This window comes from Pinus tabuliformis, chromosome 2_2 (genome assembly GCF_031772625.1).
Source record: "Pinus tabuliformis cultivar Carrire ecotype Pingquan chromosome 2_2, CPIR1, whole genome shotgun sequence".
In the NCBI taxonomy this organism is placed as follows: domain Eukaryota; kingdom Viridiplantae; phylum Streptophyta; class Pinopsida; order Pinales; family Pinaceae; genus Pinus; species Pinus tabuliformis.
This window is the reverse complement of record NC_142300.1, coordinates 802,409,743-802,419,963: the sequence shown is the minus strand read 5'-3', so window position 1 is coordinate 802,419,963 and position 10,221 is coordinate 802,409,743. Positions and strand designations below refer to the sequence as shown.

Sequence of the window (10,221 nt, the reverse complement as noted above, 5' to 3'; positions counted from 1 at the left end):
CTCCATCCCCACTCGGTAGCACATGAGCGGTAATGTTGGCCAGGCTTGGCCTGGGAGGCATATGTGAACAATTCCCCTTCTGCTCTCCAAGTTCTTGGAGTTGTATGGGCTGTTGTGGTGTGGCTCCCTGGCTCATCTTGGTCCCTGCGTGCCCCTCCAGATGATACCAGTGACAGGTTTTCTTTCCGTGTGAAAGGTGGGTTGGTAATTGAGTTGTGTTTTTGCGTTTGCCTGAATGATGGCCTTGGGTCGTTTGTAGGGCCGTCGATTTTCATCTTCTCTCCATCCCCACTCGGTAGCGCATGAGCGGTAATGTTGGCCAGGCTTGGCCTGGGAGGCATATGTGAACAATTCCCCTTTCTCTCTGCAAGTTCTTGGAGCTGTATGGGTTGTTGTGGTGTGGCTCCAAGGCTCATCCTGGTCCCCCTTGTTCCCCTCCAGATGATACCAGCGATAGGTTTTCTTTCCGTGTGAAAGGTGGGTTGGTAATAGAGTTGTGTTTTCGCGTGTGCCTGAACGATGGCCTTGGGTCGTTTGTAGGGTTGTCGATTTTCATCTTCTCTCCATCCCCACTTGGTAGCACATGAGCGGTAATGCTGGCCACACTCGGCCTGTGAGGCATATGTGAACAATTCCCCTTCCGCTCTCCAAGTTCTTGGAGATGTTTGTGCTGTTGTGGTGAGGCTCCGTGGCTCGTCCTGGTCCCCACGTGCCCCTCCAGATGATACCAGTGACAGGTTTTCTTTCCGTGTGAAAGGTGGGTTGGTAATCGAGTTGTGTTTTAGGGTTTTCCTGAACGATGGCCTTGGGTCGTTTGTAGGGCGGCCGATTTTCATCTTCTCTCCATCCCCACTCGGTAGCGCATGAGCGGTAATGTTGGCCAGGCTCGGCCTGGGAGGCATATGTGAACAATTCCCCTTCCACTCTCCAAGTTCTTGGATCTGTATGGGTTGTTGTGGTGTGGCTCCCTGGCTCGTCTTGGTCCCTGCGTGCCCCTCTAGATGATACCAGTGACAGGTTTTCTTTCCGTGTTTTCGGGTTTGCCTGAACGATGGCCTTGGGTCATTTGTAGGGCGGCCAATTTTCATCTTCTCTCCATCCCCACTCAGTAGCGCATGAGCGGTAATGTTGGCCAGGCTCGGCCTGGGAGGCATATGTGAACAATTCCCCTTCCGCTCTCCAAGTTCTTGGAGCTGTATGGGTTGTTGTGGTGTGGCTCCCTGGCTCGTCCTGGTCCCCACGGGCCCCTCCAGATGATACCAGCGATAGGTTTTCTTTCTGTGTGAAAGGTGGGTTGGTAATCGAGTTGTGTTTTTGGGTTTACCTAAACGATGGCCTTGGGTCGTTTGTAGGGCGGCCAGTTTTCATCTTCTCTCCATCCCCACTTGGTAGGCATGAGCAGTAATGTCGGCCAGGCTCGGCCTGGGAGGCATATGTGAACAATTCCCCTTCTGCTCTCCAAGTTCTTGTAGCTATATGGGTTGTTGTGGTGTGGCTCCCTGGCTCGTCCTGGTCCCCGCGTGCCCCTCCAGATGATACCAGCGACAGGTTTTATTTCCGTGTGAAAGGTGGGTTGGTGATCGAGTTGTGTTTTCGGGTTTGCCTGAACGATGGCCTTGGGTCGTTTGTAGGGCGACTGATTTTCATCTTCTATCCATCCCCACTCGGTAGCGCATGAGCGGTAATGTTGGCCAGGCTCGGCCTGGGAGGCATATGTGAACAATTCCCCTTCCGCTCTCCAAGTTCTTGGAGCTGTATGGGCTTTTGTGGTGTGGCTCCTTGGCTCGTCCTGGTCCCCTCGTGCCCCTCCTGATGATACCAGCGGTAGGTTTTCTTTCCGTGTGAAAGGTGGGTTGGTGATCGAGTTGTGTTTTCGGGTTTGCCTGAACGATGGCCTTGGGTCATTTGAAGTGCAACCGATTTTCGTCTTCACTCCATCCCCGCTCAGTAGCACATGAGTGGTAATGTGGGCCATGCTCATCCCCATCCCTCTTTCCCATCCCAACGATAATAATGTTGAAAGTTTTCTCGGTGCTCCTTTGAGCCTTCGTTGTTGCGGGTCCCAGATGGAAGCCCCAAAACTTCGTCGTTTCCTATGTCGCTATCGTGCCCCTCGGTTGTTGCAAATAGAGAATTTTGATTGGGCTGGGTAGCCATTTGTGGCTCCATTGAAATTGGCTCCTCGTTATATTGTTCACCTCCTCCCTATTTGGTGTGGAGGGTTTTGCTTTTTGTGTGAAAGGTGGGTTGGTAATTGAGTTGGTTTTTCGGGTTTGCCTCAAGAATGGCCTTGGGTCGTTTGTAGGGTGTCCGATTTTCATCTTCTCTCCATACCCACTCGATAGCGCATGAGCGGTAATGTTGGCCATGCTTGTCCTTGGAGGCATATGTGAACAATTCCCCTTCTGCTCCAAGTTTTGGGAGTTGTATGGGTTGTTGTGGTGTGGCTCCTTGTGATGGCTAGCCTCTTCATTGTTCGGCTGTTTATGGTGCTGGTGTCTTGTGCTTGTACTCTTTCCATGTTGGCATTGTCGGTTGAGATGCATACATTTAAGAGGGACGTGGAAGGGTTTTGGTTGTAAACCACCTACCCTCCCTCTTGCTTGCTTTTTCCATCGGGCGATGTGAGGCGCTGTTCTCCTTGTTGTAAAGTCAAGGGTTGGCATTCCTTTCAAAGTGCACATCGTTCGTGGTTGCGTTGGCTTTGAGGTTTTGATAGATGTGTTGGCCCATATGTTTGATCGAGGGGTCGGCTTTTCCATTGCATCTTGCATGTGTGGCAGGCTTTTGCAGTTGGAAATGTTAAGTCACAACGTTTATGGGCATTTGTTGTTTCAATTGTGTATGCGCTTGTGGTCCAATGGGGAGGAGGCTTGCTACTATAGTCATCGATGGTGGGGGCTATTTGGAAGAAGGATTTCGAGGTGGAACACTTCGACCTCCCTCCTTTGCGTGGAGGTGGCCGTAGGGGAAAATTATTCATGGTCTGGTCAGTAAAGCTGTGGGAAATATCCTAGGTTGCCTCTACGTAGGTGCGTGGGGTGCAGGGCTGCCCGATCCCTCCTCCTGTTCGGATATGTGTCCTTGTATTGTGTAGCGACCCTCTTGATTTACATTTGCTTCCTTCCTTTGCCTTTGCATCGTGGTTGCCACAGGCAGTCAAGTGATCGAGGTCCACCGTCAGCTGGTGCAGGTGGACTCCTAAGTGGCCTCGGTGCATGGCGTGGAGGGTCGGGGGGCATTTCTAAGAGAGGTTGTGGGCTCGGATGGTCTTGTTGTTTTGTTTCCTTCCGTTTACTTTGCATTGAGGCTGCCGCAAGCGATCATGCGATCGAGGTCCATTGTTGCTGCTACCCGGGTGGACTCCTAGGTGGCCTCTCTACGGGGAGGGTTGGGGGGCACTTGTTGTTTCAATTGTGTATGCGCTCATGGTCCAATGGGGAGGAGGCTTGCTACTATAGTCATCGATGGTGGGGGCTATTTGGAAGAAGGATTTCGAGGTGGAACGCTTTGACCTCTCTACTTTGTGTGGAGGTTGCCGTAGGGGAAAATTATTGATCGTTCGGTTGGTAAAGCTGTGGGAAATCCCCTAGGTTGCTTGTACGTAGGGTGTGTGGGGTGCGGAGCTGCCCGATCCCTCCTCCTGTTTGGATATGTGTCCTTGTATTGTGTAGCGACCCTCTTGATTTGCATTTGCTTCCTTCCTTTGCCTTCGCATCGTGGTTGCCACAGGCGGTCAAGTGATCGAGGTCCACCGTCAGCTAGCGCGGGTGGACTCCTAGGTGGCCTCGGTGCGTGGCGTGGAGGGTCGGGTGGCATTTCTAAAGAGAGGTTGTGGGCTCAGTTGGTCTTGTTGTTTTGTTTCGTTCCGTTTCCTTTGCATTGAGGCTGCCATAGGTGATCATGCAATCGAGGTCCATCGTTGCTGCTGTCCAGGTGGACTCCTAGGTGGCCTCTCGGTGGGGGGTGGTTGGGGGGCACTTGTTGTTTCAATTGTGTATGCACTCATGGTCCAATGGCGAGGAGGCTTGCTACTATAGTCATCGATGGTGGGGGATATTTGGAAGAAGTATTTCGAGGTGGAATGCTTCGACCTCCCTCCTTTGCATGGAGGTTTTCGTAGGGGAAAGTTATTCATCATCTGGTCGGTAAAGCTGTGGGAAATCCCCTAGGTTGCCCGTACGTAGGGTGCGTGGGGTGCGGAGCTGCCCGATCCCTCCTCCTGTTCGGATATGTGTCCTTGTATTGTGTAGTGACCCTCTTGATTTGCATTTTCCTCCTTCCTTTGCCTTCACATCGTGGTTTCCACAGGCGGTCAAGTGATCAAGGTCCACCGTCAGCTGGCGCGGGTGGACTCCTAGGTGGCCTCGGTGCGTGGCGTGGAGGGTCAGGGGGGCATTTCTAAGAGAGGTTGTGGGCTCGGTTGGTCATTTTGTTTTGTTTCCTTCTGTTTCCTTTGCATTGAGGCTGCCGCAGGCGATCATGCGATCGAGGTCCATCATTGCTGGTGTTCGGGTGGACTCCTAGGTGGCCTCTCTGCAAGGAGGGTTGGGGGGCACTTGTTGTTTCAATTGTGTATGCGCTCGTGGTCCAATGGGGAGGAGGCTTGCTACTATAGTCATCGATAGTGGGGGCTATTTGGAAGAAGGATTTCGAGGTGGAACGCTTCGACCTCCCTCCTTTGCGTGGAGGTGTCCGTAGGGGAAAATTATTCATCGTCCAGTCGGTAAAGCTGTGGGAAATCCCCTAGGTTGCCTGTACGTAGGGTGAATGGGGTGCGGAGCTACCCGATCCCTCCTCCTATTCGGATATGTGTCCTTGTATTGTGTAGCGACCCTCTTGATTTGCATTTGCTTCCTTCCTTTGCTTTCACATCGTGGTTTCCACAGGTGGTCAAGTGATCGAGGTCCACCATCAGCTGGCGCAGGTGGACTCCTAGGTGGTCTCATTGCGTGGTGTGGAGGGTCGGTGGGCATTTCTAAGAGAGGTTGTGGGCTCGGTTGGTCTTATTGTTTTGTTTCCTTTCGTTTCCTCTTTGCATTGAGGCTGCCGCAAGCAATCATGCGAGCGAGGTCCATCGTTGCTGCTGCCCGGGTGGACTCCTAGGTGGCCCCTGTGCGGGGAGGGGAGGGGTGGGTTGGGGGGCATTTCTAAGGGAGGTTGCGGGCTTGGTTTTTCTTGTATGATTTCCTTCCCTTGCCTTTATGTCGAGGCTACCGCAGGCGATCATCCGATCGAGGTCCACTGTTGCTGCTGTCCGAGTGGACTCCTATGTGGCATCGGCGCGGGGCGGGGAGTGGCCTTGGTGCGTTGTGGATCTGCAGGTCTGGCCATTTGTTTGCCATGTCCTTGGCATGTTGCGTGTGCTTCCTTCTTGGGATGCAAGAGGTGCAAGGCATAAAAGTTTTACATGATATTTTGACGTCTCTTTAACTTGATGGTGTTCAGGTTGGCTCTCGGTAAGAGAGGGCCCGGAATGCCCTTTGAAGTGGGAGGGTGCTACCTGGTTGATCCTGCCAGTAGTCATATGCTTGTCTCAAAGATTAAGCCATGCATGTCTAAGTATGAACTAATTCAGACTGTGAAACTGCGGATGGCTCATTAAATCAGTTATATTTTTTTTTATGCTACCATACTACTCGGATAACCATAGTAATTCTAGAGCTAATACGTGCACCAAGTCCCGACTCTTTGGAAGGGATGCATTTTTTAGATAAAAGGCCGGCGCGGGCTTGCCCGCTTCTCTGGTGAATCATGATAACTCGACGGATCGCACAGCCCTTGTGCTGGCGATGCTTCATTCAAATTTCTGCCCTATCAACTTTCAATGGTAGGATAGAGGCCTACCATGGTGGTGACGGGTGACAGAGAATTAGGGTTCGATTCCGGAGAGGGAGCCTGAGAAACGGCTACCACATCCAAGGAAGGCAGCAGGCGTGCAAATTACCCAACCTGGGGAGGTAGTGACAATAAATAACAATACTGGGCTCATCGAGTCTGGTAATTGGAATGAGTACAATCTAAATCCCTTAACGAGGATCCGTTGGACGGAAAATCTGGTGCCAGCAGCCGCGGTAATTCCAGCTCCAATAGCGTATATTTAAGTTGTTGCAGTTAAAAAGCTCGTAGTTGGATCTTAGGTCGTAAGGGTCGGTCCGCCTACTCGGTGTGCACCTGCCCTTCCGTCCCTTTTGTCGGTGGTGTGCTCCTGGCCTTAATTGGCTGGGTCGTGGTTCCGGCGTTGTTACTTTGAAAAAATTAGAGTGCTCAAAGCAAGCTTATGCTCTAAATACATTAGCATGGAATAACGTGATAGGAGTCTGGTCCTATTGTGTTGGCCTTCGGGACCGGAGTAATGATTAATAGGGACTGTCGGGGGCATTCGTATTTCATTGTCAGAGGTGAAATTCTTGGATTTATGAAAGACGGACCACTGCAAAAGCATTTGCCAAGGATGTTTTCATTAATCAAGAACGAAAGTTGGGGGCTTGAAGACGATCAGATACCGTCCTAGTCTCAACCATAAACGATGCCGACCAGGGATCGGCGGATGTTGCTCTAAGGACTCCGCCAACACCTTCTAAGAAATCATAGTGTTTGGGTTCTGGGGGGGAGTATGGTTGCAATGCTGAAACTTAAAGGAATTGACGGAAGGGAACCACCAGGAGTGGAGCCCGCGGCTTAATTTGACTCAACACAGGGAAACTTACCAGGTCCAGACATAGTAAGGATTGACAGATTGAGAGCTCTTTCTTGATTCTATGGGTGGTGGTGCATGGCCGTTCTTAGTTGGTGGAGCGATTTGTCTGGTTAATTCCGATAACAAATGAGACCTCAGCCTGCTAACTAGCTACGCGGAGGTTCCCCTTCGCGGCCAGCTTCTTAGAGGGACTATGGCTGTTTAGGCCATGGATGTTTGAGGCAATAATAGGTTTGTGATGCCCTTAGATGTTCTGGGCCGCACGCGCGCTACACAGATGCAGCCAATGAGTTTTATTCCTGGTTCGAGAGGATCGGGAAATCTTCTCAAATTGCATCGTGATGGGGATAAACCATTGCAATTATTGGTCTTCAACGAGGAATTCCTAGTAAGCACGTGTCATCAACTTGTGTTGACTAGGTCCCTACCCTTTGTACACACTGTCGGTCGCTCTTGTCGATTGAATGATCCGGTGAAGTGTTCCGATTGCGTCGACGATGGTGGTTCACCGCCGTCGACGTCGTGAGAAGTTCATTGAACCTTATCATTTAGAGGAAGGAGAAGTCGTAACAAGGTTACCGTAGGTGAATCTGTGGTAGGATCATTGATAGCAGGGGTTTTCTTTTTTAGTTCGGGTTGGTTGGGTGTCGATTGCAATGTGGGACTTTGTGGTGCGTATCTAGGGGAGCGGGTTTGGTGTTTGGCGGGAACATCGTTGGTTTCTTTTTTCAAGGTAACGCTTGTTTTTTTGTGTGGGCTTGCAAGCCATGCTTGTGCTTGTCCCACCCATCCTTTGTTTTTCTCCCCCACAATGTGTTTCTGTAGGGGGTTCGGAAACCTGTTTCTTGGGAGCCCTTCCGACGATCTGTTCGGTCGGGCATGGTTGCTGCAGAGTTGAGGTGCTTGGTAAAAACGATGGATAAATTCGGACTCATTCTTAGTGGCGGTGCTCGGTATTTTGTTCGTTGGAAGGCATGGGCCAAGGATGCGGGCTTCCATAGTTGGTTCTCTCGAAAAGGCGGTGGCAGTTGATGTGTTGCTTGGGTGAGATTTTTCGCTGGTGGTTGGGTCGAGGGAGCGGTTGCGCGCGCGCCTGGTAGCTCAAACCTTTCGTGAGGCGAGATTGTGGGGGTTCGGTCAAGTACGGGATGGATGAAGAGCGGTTCAACCCGTTGGGCTGGCCACCCTAGTCCCTCCTGACCGATCCTCGACATGCCCTCGCGGAAGGGTTGGGTGTCCAGGTAATGAAAAATCCATCCCTCGGTCTAAGCTCCATCGAGATCACAATTTTCCCTGCCGACGGGCATGAGGGTGGCAATCTTATCTTGTGCCTTTGCCGTCGAGGGAATTCCTCATCCTCTCATGAGCCACTCCCCTTCTGAGGGAAAAATAAGTAGCGGGTTGTGTCTTTGTTCCCCCCTTTGAATTGTGGGTTTTTTGTGGGACTCACGTCATTTATTCGTTTCGTGGTGTGCGCTTTGCGAACGTCCCTCTCTCTAGTGGCCTTGCACCGTCGATGAATTTGTGGCTCGCGGCTTTCTCCAGCGTTGAGTGTTGGCCCGTGACAACTCCTCTTTGGAGTTTGATTCTTTGACCCCCGTTGACTCTCTCGCTGGAAAGGTTGTTGGGTGTTTTGTACACGGAGGGGTGCAATAGCGGGGTGGGTTTGTGTTATGGGCAATAGTATATTTGTCGTTTGAAGCCTTGTGTCGCTAGGTTGGGGGGCTGTTTGCGTCTAAGTGACGTGCTCCAGACACTGGTCTCATCGTGGCCCTCGTCTTTTCTATTGGTCAATTTTGGGTTGTGATTTATTTTCTTGGTTGTTTGCTATGTTGTAAAGCTGGAAAGGGTGTTGTGATGAATGAATGTGGGAGGGTGTGAAGAGGTGGGATGCTTTTTTGATTAGGTGCCTTGTTTGATTTCTTTTTGGTTAACGGACATCTTGCTCAGCGTGCTGTTGAGCTTCTCTCTTTTCTTGGGATCTTTGTTTCTTTGGTGTTGTTTTCTTCCCTTCTTCCTTTTTCCCCTAGCCTTACAGAGGAGAAGTGGGATTATTGTGGATTGGTGTTCGGGAAGGACAAAAAGCAGTACGAGTTCCCAGGGTGGCCACCCTAGTCCTTCTCGATCACCGTCCCCTGCAGTTCCCCCCTTTTTCTGAAGGCGCGGGGTTTGGGAAGCTTGTTCTCTGTTTGAGCCTCCCCTTGTAAGCCAGTAGCCACGTTTGATATCTCTTTCTTTCATGTTGTTTTCTTCTGTTCTTGTTTTTGGCCCCTTAGCTTTACGGAGAAAAGGTGGGATTGTTGTGGATTGCTGTTCAGGAAGGACGAAAAGCAGTGCGAGTTCCGAGGGTGGCCACCCTAGTCCTTCTCGATCACCATCCCCTGCAGTTCCCCCCCTTTTTGTGAAGGCACGGGGGTGGGGAAGCTTGTTCCCTGTTTGAGCCTCCCCCTGTGAGCCGGTGGACGCATTTGATATCTCTCTTTCTTTCATGTTGTTTTCTTCCCTTCTTTCGGCCCCTAGCTTTACGGAGAAAAGGTGGGATTGTTGTGGATTGGTGTTCGGGAAGGACGAAAAGCAGTGAGAGTTCCCAGGGTGGCCACCCTAGTCCTTCTCGATCGTCGTCCCCTGCAGTTCCCCCCTTTTTGCTAAGGCACAGGGTTGGGGAATCTTGTTCTCTGTTTGAAGCCTCCTCCCCTTGTGAGCCGGTAGCCATGGTTGATATATATCCCTTTCTCTCTTGTTGTTCTCTTCCCTTCTTCCTCGTGGCCCCTAGCTTTACGAGAAAAGGTGGGATTGTTGTGGATTGGTGTTCCGGAAGGACGAAACGTAGTGTGAGCTCCCAGGGTGGCCACCCTCGTCCTTCTCGATCGTCGTCCCCTTCAATTCCCCCCTTTTGCCGAAGGCACAAGGCTTGGGAGGCTTGTGCTTTGTTAGTGCTTTGTTTTCTACCCTGTTCTCTTCCTTTCGGTCCCTAGCTCTACGGAGAAAAGGGGGAATTGTTGTGGGCTGGTGTTGGGGAAGGGCTAAAAGCAGTGCGAGCTCCCGTGGTGGCCACCCTAGTCCTTCTTGATCACTGTCCCATGCATTTCCCCCCTTTTTGCAAGGGCGTGGGGCTGGGGGGAGATTGTCCTCTGTTTGAGCCTCCCCCTGTGAGGGGGTTAGACACCTTTGTTTCTCTTTCTCTCATGCGTTTTTCCTCCTTTTTCCCCTTGGCCTTAAATTTGTTGTGGGGGTTGCCCCTATTCAGTTTTGTGGCCGATTTTTCAGTAATACGTGGAAACGACTCTCGGCAACAGATATCTCGGCTCTTGTTACGATGAAGAACGTAGCGAAATGCGATACTTAGTGTGAATTGCAGAATCCCGTGAATCATTGAGTTTTTGAATGCAATTTGTGCCCAAGGCCTCGGTCGAGGGCATGTTTGTCTGGGCATCGCATCCCATTCAAACGCGCTCCCTCCAATATGCTAGGGAGCAGCGGAGCTAGTCGTCTGTGCCCCATGCGGTGCGTTCGGCTGAAAT

The 10,221-nt window shown here is 51.3% G+C and overlaps 2 non-coding genes across 2 annotated transcripts; both read left to right on the top strand.

Annotated features, from left to right (window-relative positions):
• The first annotated feature begins 5,500 nt into the window (after positions 1–5,500).
• Positions 5,501–7,307, top strand: LOC149195283 (18S ribosomal RNA). Its single transcript, XR_016255408.1, has one exon. It is a non-coding gene; the product is annotated as an 18S ribosomal RNA (ribosomal RNA).
• A 2,674-nt stretch (positions 7,308–9,981) lies between these two features.
• Positions 9,982–10,135, top strand: LOC149195282 (5.8S ribosomal RNA). Its single transcript, XR_016255231.1, has one exon. It is a non-coding gene; the product is annotated as a 5.8S ribosomal RNA (ribosomal RNA).
• The last annotated feature ends 86 nt before the right edge of the window (positions 10,136–10,221 follow it).